The sequence below is a fragment of the Halichoerus grypus genome, chromosome 2 (assembly GCF_964656455.1).
Source record: "Halichoerus grypus chromosome 2, mHalGry1.hap1.1, whole genome shotgun sequence".
NCBI lineage: Eukaryota > Metazoa > Chordata > Mammalia > Carnivora > Phocidae > Halichoerus > Halichoerus grypus.
In genome coordinates, this window is record NC_135713.1 from 100323405 (window position 1) to 100335427 (window position 12023).

Genomic DNA, 12023 nt, shown 5'->3' on the forward strand with positions numbered 1-12023 from the left:
CAACTCTTGGAAATGTCTGTCTTGAATCACTTACCTAGAACGTGGTCAGAATCGGGTAGTGGCCCAAGGGCTCAGAGCAGCCAGAACAGGCAGCATCAAGTTGATGAACTGAGGTGTGGGACAGGCCCCCAGAACCCACTCTTACTATGCCCCGAAACCAACAAGCTTTGTTAGTAGATTCTGAACACATAACAGATTATTAGCTGTAGGTTAGGAAAGGGAGCTGGGAAGGCTGGAGAGAAGCAGAAACTGAGCTTCCCAAAGGAAAAGAACAGAAAAACTAAAACCTCATAAGACAGCAGTGTGGGGCTCACAAACTTATGGGTAAAGAGTCTTACCCAAAGTACAGCCTCCGTGGAGGCAGTCACTGATGTGCATGAGGATGAGCCATCAATAAGATGGTAAAAATTCAGTGTAATCTGTTTAAGAAAGCAGAGTGCGTAGACTATAGGGAGAAGGATTTCCACTGAAAACTGTGTCATAAAAATTTTGATGCTTTAAGGAGTAGGACTTGTAGTCATCTGTGAAGTTTGTCTTTTCCCAAAGGCTTCTGCGTGGCTAATGTGTTACCAGGTGACTGAGATTGGTTCTTTTCCTCCTGGTTTATAAAGCTTAAACAACTAAGTGTTTGGTGGAAAATGTGGATATTGGTCACTTACCAATGAAGTTATCTATTTGACTGGTTTGGATGGAAAGGAGATGAAGTGGGGAGGAGGGAAAGCCGTTGTAAAAATGACCCGAGTTTGAAGGAAAATGTGGAGATGCTGGGCACAGATGACGCTGGGCACAGTATAGATGCTGAATTGCATATGTGTAGAATTGAAGGGAGCTTCTTTCAAGGCTGACTCTCACCTGGTGTTTTGGCGGTCACCCCTGGAGCTGAAAATGATGGAGGATGGTTGAAAGAGGAGAGGGACGGAGAGGGATACGTCAGCCTGGGGAGCTTGGGCAGGACCAGGTTCCAAGTTAAGGGTTCCTGAAATGGAACCTGCTTGTGGTAGCCAATGCTGTGTGTGTAAGGGCTGTTTTGTGTGGCATTTGGATCCTGGAGGTGCTCCCACCAGGTAAGAAGACTGGCTGACCTTGTCGCCATGCCTGTATGGCCTACCACTACCCTGTACTAAGCCTGCTGTGGTACTTCAGCATGTTGATGCGGAATTCCTTGCCATGCCTGATCTTTCTGGGCCACAGTGACTGGGTGAATAGCAAAGTAAGAGGAGCCCTGAGGCTATTGTTCTGATAAGTCTAGTTCCTATTCACTAAAAATAAGAAAAGAAAAAGAAAAAAGAGCTGAATTATTTAGGTTATTGATGTAGATGGGTTTCTTCTTTCCTCGAGCCATCGATGGAGAATCATTTCATAATAATTCATTGAATATAAGATAAGTACAGGCTTAGTTTTAAAAGAAAGAAGAGTAGAGTTTTAGCAGATACAAATTCCACTAAAATTTCCACTCTTAGTTGACAAGGCATTATTCCCTCTGAAGTCTTTTTTATGAAAACTGCATAAAGATCACATAAGCATTTATTGCATAATTTAGTACCATTGTTATTAATTTACAAAGCACTTCTTATTGGAAAAGCTTAAACTGTTTACGAGAGCCTTGTGAGGAAAACCAATGTTGCTCCTACAATATAGATAAAAATGAAGCGCACAGGATTGAAATGAGTGGTCCCAAAGATCACCACAAAAGCTGACATTTTTGATGTATTTTCTTTAAGGTTTTTTTCTTTGCTCTTGGTGAAAAATATCATAATGTTTGGTAAATGTTTTCTTATGTTATTCAGTAGTCTCTTAAAACATGATTTTAAATAGTTGTGTGACTTTTCCTTGTGCAGATAGTTTATTTAACCACTCTTCCCTTATGAGATATTTGGGTTGCTTCCTATCTGCTCTTGTAAGGGATGCTGTGAGAAACATGTTTGTCCACACATCTTTAGAGAAAAAGAGGCCTGATTCATGCAGAGATTGTTTGGAAATCCTAGAGAGATAACAAGTCAACGAGCATCTAGAAATCACCTGAAATGTGCAAAAGACTCTTCTCAGTATGGGGGCCCAGAGATGGAAAAGCATACTCTCTGAACGTAAAGAGTTAACCATTTGGTTAATACTTAGAGTATACATGAAGTAATAACACAAGGCAAAAATAAATCCCAAAGGCATGAAATGAACAGCAGCACATAAGGTCGTGCTGTGCAGAGAGCTGATACTCCAAAATGTTGCTTGCTTTGTTTTGGTTTGCAAGAGCTGAGAGTTTGAACCACTGAGAATGGAGAACTTGAGATGGGCCCCAAAGGACAGTTAAGTGTGGTGTGGATTGGAGGAGGGGAAAGATGGCGGAGGAGTAGGGGACCCTATTTCAACTGGTCCCCGGAATTGAGCTGGATAACTACCAGACCACTCTGAGCACCCGCGAAACCAGCCTGAGATGTAAGAAAATCTGGATCTCTACAAACAGAATATTGCAAGCGGTTGGTTGTGAGGTGCGAAGCGGAGAGCCGTGATTCTGCGGGCAGATATCGGAGGATAAACGGCAGCGGGAGGGAGCCTGGCCGTGGGGATCCTACACCGCCGGTGAGCGACAGCCTCGCGCGCTGGGGATGGGCACAGACTCGCAGACCGGTAGCATCGGGAAAGAACTTTAGGGCAGTTCCCCGGGTGGAAAACCAGACCGGCGGGGTCGCGTGCACGCGAACTGCAGCTCCCCGGACAGAAACCGGAGCGACGGTCGCGCGCACGGGAACTGCAGCCTCCGAGAGGAAACCCAGTGCGCCGGGGTTGTGCCGGTGAACTGCAGCGCCTGGGGTGGAAACCCTGGCGGCGGAGTCGCGCGCACGCGAACTGCAGTCCCGGGGACAGGACAGCAAGCAGAGGAGTCGCGCGCGCTAACTGGGAGCGGCTGGCGGTTTTAGAAGCACAAAGGGCAGAGACATGCCCCGACCTGGAGGCAGGACTGGGGGCGCTGCGGAGGGGCGCACAACCCAGGACGCTGCAGTTTATAGCAGCACGGACAGAAACGGAGACAGTGTGGCCTGGAGAGCTCACTGAAGAACAGACTGCGGTCTCTCTGCTTGGAGGCAGAGGGTTGGAAACGGTCTCTTCTGCTCTGACTCGCGGAAGAGACGCAGAAAGCCGCCAGGGAAAGGCGCCAGAGAACAAAAGCCCCAAAGACTGATTCTCACTGAGCCCATCCCCCGCCACAGGGGCGCAGGGCAACTCCGCCCAAACAGGGTTGCCTGAGTAACAGCGCGGCAGGCCCCTCCCGCAGAAGACAGGCTGGGAAAACAGGAGGCCAGCAACCCTAAGGTCCCGAGGAAACAGGTGCATCTTGCTTGGGTTCTGGTCAATAATTTCGACTCTATACATTCCCTCAAACACCCATTAACAGAATGACTAGGAGGAGGAGCCCCCAAAACAGAAAAGACTCAGAGATTATGACTTATGCTGCAGATTTACAAATGGAGGCAGATATAACCAAGATGTCGGAGATGGAATTCAGGCTAGCAATTGTGAAGACAATGGCTAGAATGGAGAAATCAATTAATGGCAACATAGAGTCTCTAAGGGCAGAAATAAAAGGTGAATTGGCAGAACTTAAAAATGCTATCAATGAGATCCAATCCAATCTAGATAATCTAACAGCTAGGGTAACTGAGACAGAAGAGAGAATAAGCGATCTGGAAGACAGTATAATAGATAAAAAGGGAAAAGAGGAGGCCAGGGAAAAACAACTCAGAATCCATGAAAATAGAATCAGAGAAATAAGTGACACCATGAGGCGTTCCAATGTCAGAATAATTGGAATCCCGGAGGGAGTGGAGAGAGAGAGAGGGCTAGAAGATGTATTTGAGCAAATCGTAGTTGAGAACTTCCCTAATCTGGGGAATGAAACAAACATTCGAGTCCTAGAGGCAGAGAGGACCCCTCCTAAGATCAAGGAAAACAGGCCAACACCCCGAATGTAATTGTAAAACTTGCAAATCTTAGAACCAAGGAAACCATCTTAAGGGCAGTTAGGGGGAAGAGATTCCTTACGTACAGAGGGAGGAACATCAGAATAACGTCAGACCTATCCACAGAGACCTGGCAAGACATATTCAGAGTACTAAACGAGAAGAACATGCAGCCAAGAATACTTTATCCGGCAAGGCTTTCATTTAGAATGGATGGAGAGATGCAGAGCTTCCACGACCGGCAGAAGTTGAAAGAATATGTGACCACTAAGCCGGCCCTGCAAGAAATATTAAGGGGGGTTCTATAAAAGGAGAAAGACCCCAAGAGTGATCTACAACAGAAATTTACAGGGACAATCTATAAAAACAACGTCTTCACAGGCAACATGATGACAATTAATTCATATCTTTCAATAATCACTCTCAACGTGAATGGCCTAAATGCTCCCATAAAACGGCACAGGGTTGCAGATTGGATAAAAAGACAGGACCCATCCATATGCTGTCTATAAGAGACTCATTTTGAACCTAAAGATACATCCAGACTGAAAGTGAAGGGATGGAGATCCATCTTCCATGCCAGCGGACCTCAAAAGAAAGCTGGGGTAGCAATTCTTGTATCAGACAAATTAGATTTTAAACTAAAGTCTGTAATAAGAGACACAGAAGGACACTATATCATTCTTAAAAGATCTATCCAACAAGAAGATCTAACAATTGTAAATATCTATGCCCCCAACATGGGAGCAGCCATCTACATAAGCCAACTGTTAACCAAAATAAAGAGTCATATTGATAACAATACGTTAATTGTAGGAGACCTCAATACTCCACTCTCAGCAATGGACAGATCATCTAAGCAGAAAATCAACAAGGAAACAAGAGCTTTGAATGATACATTGGACCAGATGGACCTCATAGATGTTTACAGAACATTCCACCCTAAAACAACAGAATACTCATTCTTCTCGAGCGCACATGGAACTTTCTCCAGAATAGACCATATACTGGGTCACAAATCAGGTCTCAACCGATACCAAAAGATTGAGATTATTCCCTGCATATTCTCAGACCACAATGCTCTAAAACTGGAACTCAATCACAAGAAAAAATTTGGCAGAAATTCAAACACTTGGAAGCTAAAGACCACTCTGCTCAAGAATGTTTGGGTCAACCAGGAAATCAAAGAAGAACTTAAACAATTCATGGAAATCAATGAGAACGAAAACACATCGGTCCAAAACCTATGGGATACTGCAAAGGCGGTCCTAAGGGGGAAATACATAGCCATCCAAGCCTCACTCAAAAAAATAGAAAAATCCCGAATTCACCAACTAACTCTACACCTTAAAGAACTAGAGAAAAAGCAACAAACGACGCCTAAGCCACGCATTAGAAGAGAAATAATTAAAATTAGAGCAGAAATCAATGAATTAGAAACCAGAAACACAGTAGATCAAATCAACGAAACTAGAAGTTGGTTATTTGAAAGAATTAACAAGATTGATAAACCACTGGCCAGACTTATCCAAAAGAAGAGAGAAAGGACCCAAATTAATAAAATTATGAATGAAAGGGGAGAGATCACGACTAACACCAAGGAAATAGAAACAGTTATTAGAAATTATTATCAACAACTATATGCCAATAAACTGAGCAATCTGGATGAAATGGAGGCCTTCCTGGAAACCTATAAGCTGCCCAGACTGAAACAGGAAGAAATTGACAACCTGAATAGGCCAATAACCAGTAACGAGATTGAAGCAGTGATCAAAAACCTCCCAAAACACAAGAGTCCGGGGCCTGATGGATTCCCTGGGGAATTCTACCAAGCATTCAAAGAAGAAATAATACCTATTCTACTGAAGCTGTTTCAAAAAATAGAAACAGAAGGAAAACTTCCAAACTCATTCTATGAGGCCAGCATTACCTTAATCCCCAAACCAGGCAAAGACCCCATCAAAAAGGAGAATTTCAGACCGATATCCCTGATGAATATGGATTCCAAAATCCTCAACAAAATCCTAGCTAATAGGATCCAACAATACATTAAAAGGATCATCCACCATGACCAAGTGGGATTTATCCCCGGGGTGCAAGGGTGGTTCAACATTTGCAAATCAATCAATGTGATAGAACACATTAATAAGAGGAGGGAGAAGAACCATATGGTCCTCTCAATCGATGCAGAAAAAGCATTTGACAAAATACAACATCCTTTCCTGATTAAAACTCTCCAGAGTATATGGATAGAGGGAACATTCCTCAAGCTCATAAAATCCATCTATGAAAAACCCACAGCGAATATCATCCTCAATGGGGAAAAGCTGAGAGCCTTTCCCTTAAGATCAGGAACACGTCAAGGGTGCCCACTCTCACCACTGTTGTTCAACATAGTACTAGAAGTCCTAGCAACAGCAATCAGACAACAAAAAGAAATAAAAGGTATGCAAATTGGCAAAGAAGAAGTCAAACTCTCTCTTTTCGCAGATGACATGATACTTTATGTGGAAAACCCAAAAGACTCCACCCCCAAATTACTAGAACTCATTCAGCAATTCAGTAATGTGGCAGGATACAAAACCAATGCACAGAAATCAGTTGCTTTCTTATACACTAACAACACAACTGTAGAAAGAGAAATTAAAGAAACGATTCCATTTACAAGAGCACCAAAAACCATAAGATACCTCGGAATAAACCTAACCAAAGAGGTAAAGGATCTATACTCTAGGAACTACAAAACACTCATGAAAGAAATTGAAGAAGACACAAAAAGATGGAAAAATATTCCATGCTCATGGATCAGAAGAATAAACATTGTTAAAATGTCTGTGCTACCCAGAGCAATCTATACCTTCAATGCCATCCCGATCAAAATTCCAATGACATGTTTCAAAGTGCTGGAACAAACAATCTTAAAATTTGTATGGAATCAGAAAAGACCCCGAATCGCCAAGGAGATCTTGAAAAAGAAAAACAAAGCTGGGGGCATCACGTTGCCCGATTTCAAGCTATATTACAAATCAGTGATCACCAAGACAGCATGGTACTGGCACAAAAACAGACATACAGACCAATGGAACAGAATAGAGAACCCAGATATGGACCCTCAACTCTATGGTCAAATAATCTTTGAGAAAGCAGGAAAAAACATGCAATGGAAAAAAGACAGTCTCTTCAATAAATGGTGCTGGGAAAATTGGACAGCCACATGCAGAAGAATGAAACTTGACCATTCTCTAACACGATTCACAAAGATAAACTCAAAGTGGATGAAAGACCTCAATGTGAGACAGGAATCCATCAAAATCCTAGAGGAGAACATAGGCAGTAACCTCTTTGACATCGCCCACAGCAACTTCTTTCAAGATACATCTCCAAAAGCTAGTGAAACAAAAGCAAAAATGAACTTTTGGGACTTCATCAAGATAAAAAGCTTCTGCACAGCAAAGGAAACAGTCAACAAAACAAAGAGGCAACCCACAGAATGGGAGAAGATATTTGCAAATGACACTACAGATAAAGGGCTGGTATCCAAAATCTATAAAGAACTTCTCAAACTCAACACCCAAAAAACAAATAATCAAGTCAAAAAATGGGCAGAAGAGATGAACAGACATTTCTCTAAAGAAGACATACAAATGGCTAACAGACACATGAAAAAATGTTCATCATCATTAGCCATCAGGGAAATCCAAATCAAAACCACACTGAGATACCACCTTACACCAGTTAGAATGGCCAAAATGGACAGGGAAAGAAACAACAAATGTTGGAGAGGTTGTGGAGAAAGGGGAACCCTCTTACACTGTTGGTGGGAATGCAAGGTGGTACAGCCACTTTGGAAAACAGTGTGGAGGTGCCTCAAAAATTTAAAAATAGAGCTACCCTATGACCCAGCAATTGCACTCCTGGGTATTTACCCCAAAGACACAGATGTAGTGAAAAGAAGGGCCATATGCACCCCAATGTTCATAGCAGCAATGTCCGCAATAGCCAAACTGTGGAAAGAGCCGAGATGCCCTTCAACAGATGAAGAAGATGTGGTCCATATATACAATGGAATATTACTCACCCATCAGAAAAGATGAATACCCAACTTTTACATCAACATGGATGGGACTGGAGGAGATTATGCTAAGTGAAATAAGTCAAGCAGAGAAAGTCAATTATCATATGCTTTCACTTATTTGTGGAACATAAGGAATAACATGGAGGACATTAGGGGAAGGAAGGGAAAAATGGGGGGGGGAAATTGGAGGGAGAGATGAACCATGAGAGACTATGGACCTGAGAAACAAACAGGGTTCTAGAGGGGAGGGGGGAGGGGGGATTGGTTAGCCCAGTGATGGGTATTAAGGAGGGCACGTACTGCATGGAGCACTGGGTGTTATACGAAAACAATGGATCGTGGGTCACTACATCAAAAACTAATGATGTATGGTGACTAACATAATATAATAAATTTAAAAACTACAAAAAAAAATGTGGTGTGGATTTATAGTGAGACAAATCTGGCTTCAGCTCCTAGTTCATATTACTAATTACCAGCAATATGAACTTGGACCACTTACTTTCCCACTTGCAATCCCAGCTTTCTTATCTGCAGAGTGGGAATAATATCACTGTCACAGACGATTAAGTGGAATAATGACTGTGAAGGACTTTCTAATGTTATTAATTATTATAAAGGGAAAAATTTCAGAAGGGTGCCTGGACTTGGGCTATCATTTTAGGCACTGTATAGTAAGATGATATATCACATAGACAGAAAGTATCTTGCCCTCCAATATTTGAAACAGCAGGGTAACAAGGAGTTTTGGGGCAGCAGTAAAATGTTTAAAAACTGTTATGCTTTAAAGTGGGAGCAAACCCAAAAGGAATTAAAAGAGTACATGTCAAATGCTGTATCTCATTCTCCTTTTGAAATGGTTTTGCATCTAGAACATTTGCAGGTCAGTGCTCCAGGGACACTAAATGGCTTGTTGGCAGCACAAAATATTGGTCTTGCCGTGGCTGTGTGTCCTCCAGGGTTGGTGAAGAAATGTGCTTACGCTCGTCCTAGGAGGATGCATGCTCTCTTAAGATAGATGGAGGGTCGTACCTCTTTCTTGTCAAAAATCAAATTGCATGAAATTCTTCACTCACTGGGCAAGCAGGAGAGCTGGAAGCCTAAGTAGAATGGAAAAACAATCTTTCCTTCTTAAGGTCTTGAGGAAGAGGAAATCCTCCTTGTGGGGGGGCCTAAGTGAAAAATTGAGTTGGACAGCATGGAGCATCTTCAGGACTATAAATGGGTTGGGTGAGATAGAACAAGGGGTCCCCATATTTTATTTGGGAAAGGCTTATGCAGACAGAAGGTCCTGAGAATTGGCAAGGGAGAGGTCCAGAAAAGCCTGGACTGGAGCGTACCAGCATTCTGGGGCTGCGCCAGGCAACTGAGGAGAGGTTAGGCTGGAGCCAGGGAAGGCCATTGCTGTATGCGTGTCAGTGTGAGTGAGTGTGCAAATGTGTGAGAAAACATATGAGCTTATGAGTGTGTGAGAATGTATGCGTGGGAGTGCATTTGAGCATGTAAGAGTGTACGTGAGTGTGTGAGAATGTATGCGTGTGAGAATGGTCACACATACACATGGGAGTGACTATGGGAGTATGAGGCTGTGGTCATGGGTGTGTTAAGTGTGAGACTATATGAGTGTAGATGTGGGAGTAACGGTGTATGTGTTTGTCCAGTCAAAGGAAATCTCATATTTGAGAGCACAAGTAAAGGCCTTCTCCAAACCTTTAATGAGGTTTCCTGGATTTTTAACCAACAATGCTCCCTGCTACCAGCTTGACTGTGTTGGAGAAACTTTCCCTGGGGCAGCCGCACAGCCACTGTTGAGTGCAGGAATTCTGCAACCTGCCTGCCTGGAAGCCTTGTCTGTGTCAGCTTGGTCAAGTAACTTAGCCGCTCTGCCCCTTAGTTTCCTTGTCTCTAGAATGTGGATCACGGGAACACTTCCGATCGCAAGGAGTGGTTGGGAAGGTTAAATGAATGAGTGAGTGCATGTAAGACTTAGCACAGCGCCTGGCACCTAATAGGTGATAACTAAAAGTTAACCATTACAAAAGTGTTGAGTAAGGGAAAACCTTATGCCCGCCCAGGCTGGCATTTGAAAAACTTTTTACTTTCACATCAAAGGTCAAAATGTGTAACAAAGTGAAAGTTTCTCCTCACTCCTGTTCACCATTCCTATAGGACTCATATCCCTGCAAAATGTAACCACTGTTGTTAGTTTCTTGTTCAAACTTCTAGAAATATTTTACTTTATGCATGTGGAAGCAAATACAAATAGATACCTTTTGCACAGATGATAGCATATTATATATATTGTTTCTATGCTTTGACTTTTCTTTTTAAACTTAAAGATGTGAGAAAAAAATAAAGATACAGAAATCTTTCCATAGGGGTATAGAATGAGCTTCCTCATTTTTTTTTTTTAAGCTGCATAATATTTCATTGTTTTAATGGACAATAACCTGTCTTCTCATCTGCTCTTGGTGGCCATTTATTTATTTATTTATTTTATTTTATTTTTTTTTCTTGTGGCCATGTAGATTGTTTGCAGTCTCTTCCAAACTGTTATGATGTCTTTACAGCCCAAATACTGGGCAGAGCCATGTACCACTTCTAGAAAATTATCCATGTACCACTTCTAGAAAATTATCCATGTACCAGGAAGGAGAGGACAGAAGGTTCTTATACCTCTCTATCCCCTCTGTTTCTATGGTAAACCGTAATCAAGTTGGCTGAGAGAGTTTTACGTATGGGATTTGGGTTTTATACCGTCAGCCTTCGTTAATTCATACCTGCATCTCTTGATACCATGGATGCAAACTTAGCTATTTGCTAACTTACAGATTTGCTGACCTAAAGGGAAGAAACCACCTCTAAGGACTGACGACCGTGGACTCTCCCAGAATCAAGCCCTTTCCTAGCAGAGTGTTAACTTGCCAGTAGAGGGCTCCCTCCTGTCGGGAAAAATAAAAAGGTCTCTGGGAAAGGTTTTCAACTGAATACCCAGACACGGAGTGTGGTGTTTCCCTTCTGTGTAGTTGGGTGATGTGTCATTTCCCTGAATATTTAGGGATTAACTTAGTGCTGCCTTTGTCACTTTTTTGGGTGTGTTTAATTGTGAGGAGTTGTGGAGAGGAAGCGGGTTTCCCCAGGGGCTTTCGGGGAAGGTCTGTGATCTGACCCAGACTAGGGGATTATAGTTTTCCTCTCTAGGATGTGAGGCATCCCAGCCTTGTTCTCTATTTCTAGATGAGAAACCACTCAGTCCTATACCAGGTTCCCTGGGATATGCTTGTGAGACCTGTTAACAGGGCACTTAACCCCTGTTTAGAAAGCCCTGTTTATATAACCCGTGACTGCTCTTTGAGGCTAATGCTCCCATGGAGTCAGGTGAAAATCCACCTCAGCACTTTAAAGCAGAAGAGGAAAAGAGCCGACATTAATTTAGCATCTCCTGAGGTAGGCCTGGCAGTAGAGGCCACTATGCCCTATTTCTCTTCATTCTTGCCTGGTAGAAATTATTCCTGTTGGCCATATAATCACCCCCCCACCCCCCACAAAATAAACAAAAAAAAAGCAGTTCTGGAAACTGAGACTCCGGAAGGTGAAGTACAGGGCCACAGTCACACAGGTAGGAACGACTGCTTAGGAGCTAACAGGTTCCCCAGCTGGAATTGCACTGCCAGTCATTACAGACTCCAAACTTTGTTTTCTACCAGAACAGCTCCGTCCCTGCAGGGTATGAATGGTTTAACCCCAGTCTGAGAAGGCTGAGGTCATGGAGTCAGTCCTGGGGTGGAAATTTCCCCTCTACAGCTGACTTCTGGCCCAGTTTGAGAACAGATCCAAATAATTTCTCTTGTTCAGATATACTGATGTCCCCGCATTTCCTATTTTATTTAGGGCATAACTAGGCTAATACTGAATAAGCTCTGAGAAAACAGAAGACTCATGGGATCTGAGAAACTGAGTCTAGAACTTGCTTCCCCAAGAATGGCCTCTTCTGA

At 42.9% G+C, this 12023-nt stretch overlaps 1 long non-coding RNA gene across 3 annotated transcripts in view; it reads left to right on the forward strand.

Moving 5' to 3' along the window:
- The window catches only part of LOC144380974 (uncharacterized), a 330028-nt gene that overhangs the window by 30766 nt on the left and 287239 nt on the right, over positions 1–12023 (forward strand). The window lies entirely within an intron of this gene.